Source organism: Solanum pennellii, chromosome 9, assembly GCF_001406875.1.
Source record: "Solanum pennellii chromosome 9, SPENNV200".
In the NCBI taxonomy this organism is placed as follows: domain Eukaryota; kingdom Viridiplantae; phylum Streptophyta; class Magnoliopsida; order Solanales; family Solanaceae; genus Solanum; species Solanum pennellii.
In genome coordinates, this window is record NC_028645.1 from 71818374 (window position 1) to 71820064 (window position 1691).

General features: G+C 39.0%; 1 non-coding gene across 1 annotated transcript; it reads left to right on the top strand.

Annotated features, from left to right (window-relative positions):
• The first annotated feature begins 389 nt into the window (after positions 1-389).
• On the top strand, positions 390-496 carry LOC114074113. Its single transcript, XR_003574595.1, has one exon. It is a non-coding gene; the product is annotated as a small nucleolar RNA R71 (small nucleolar RNA).
• The last annotated feature ends 1195 nt before the right edge of the window (positions 497-1691 follow it).

The following is a 1691-nucleotide window of genomic DNA, read 5'->3' on the forward strand; positions in this document are numbered from 1 at the left end:
AGTTAATCGAGTCTGGGTTTGCACCCCATCCTTCTGCACCGTGATCACTTCCTCCAAAGATCTCACACCAAGATGGTGGTTGTTGAACTGCATTGACTTGAGTTGACTGCTGCCCCAAAGCCATGTTGCTAAAATATGTGTTCATCATATTCTGCATGGCAAAAATATGAGCAGTCAATGAGTGACAACATCTACTTCCAACATCCCTATAGTTTTTCATATTATAGGTTTCATTCCACTCTGGGTTTCCCTGAGAAATTCTATTCAGCAAGGTGAATAGTTCGGCATAAGTCTTCTATAAGGCCTATCCACCTGCAGCTACATCAAGTAAAATCTTGGTGTTAGGCTTCAAACCTTCAATGAAGGAATGGACTACCACCTCATTAGATTGATGATGATGAAGGCAACTTAACAGCTACAACTTAAACCTATCCCAAGCTTGATACAAGTTCTCTCCACCTTTATGCCCGAAACTCAATATATCACTCCTCAATTTAGCTATTTTCCCAGATTGAAAAAACCTAATGAGGAACTTCTGTGCTAGATCGTCCCAGGTGGTGATTAAATTCGCAGGCTCTGAGTTCAACCATTTTTATGCTTCCCCAAGCAGAGAGAAGGGGAATAATGTGAGCCTCATGTGATCTTTGTTCACTCCAATTGAAGTGTAGGTATTACTGATCTCGAGGAAGTTTTGAATACGAACTGTGGATCCTCATGGAAAGACCAGTGAATTGCCCATTTGTGTGCAAAATTTGCATCATGCTCTGCCTTAGTTGAGATCTCCCAACATTTTCAAGTTTCTGAATGTAAGACGTCATATTGGTGGGGCGTGGGATTGACACATCTCTGACTTTCATCTCAACAACAGATATTGTCTCATATTCTTTCTCTCTTTCCTCTATTTTTGTAACATGAGGTGGTAGTTCACCAATTACTAGAGGAATTGGATATTCAGCTTGTCTACGCCTTATGTATATGAATCTTTCAGGTTCTGAGAGAGGCGACAATAATTCTTGATCGTTGTCCAGTTTGGAGTTTCACATCAACCTGCAACAATGAAATGCTAATATTAAGTTGTCAACACTTGCGTTTTACATAAAAAATCAGAAAAAATCAAATATTTCCTAATTCTTATGTCCCCGGTAGCGGCGCCAAAAACTTGTTGCATCCAAATCGTACACGCAAGTGCACGTGGTCGTACAAGTAATAAAGTGACTCTTTTTAAGAGTCGGGTATCGTAACCACAAAAAACTTACGAATTAGAAACTAGCAATTCTTCTAACTTCCAGTTCAACACAAATGCAATTTCGGATTTCAAGAATTCTTTATTTTCTATTGCTAACTTAAAACAAAATATAATTAACACGATTCAGTTTCAAGGTTTCAAATAATGATTAAGGAAAGATCCAGGATTGCGACATTTATAGGAATCATGTAATCAATATCATTTTAATGGGTATTACTAACTATTGAATCACTGAATCATACGGTTAGATGTATGATTATGGTCTCCCGACCTCTAATCGCCTACGATAATTAACACCCTAACTACATCATTGAACGGGATAGAGATTTTAATTACCGAGATTTAAGTTATCTTCCTATATCGTGACCCAAGTGAGTTTTCGAGGTTTCTAGGTATACTCGTACCCCCACCACGCCCGCATACCCCCTTACCCCCTATCCCCCTT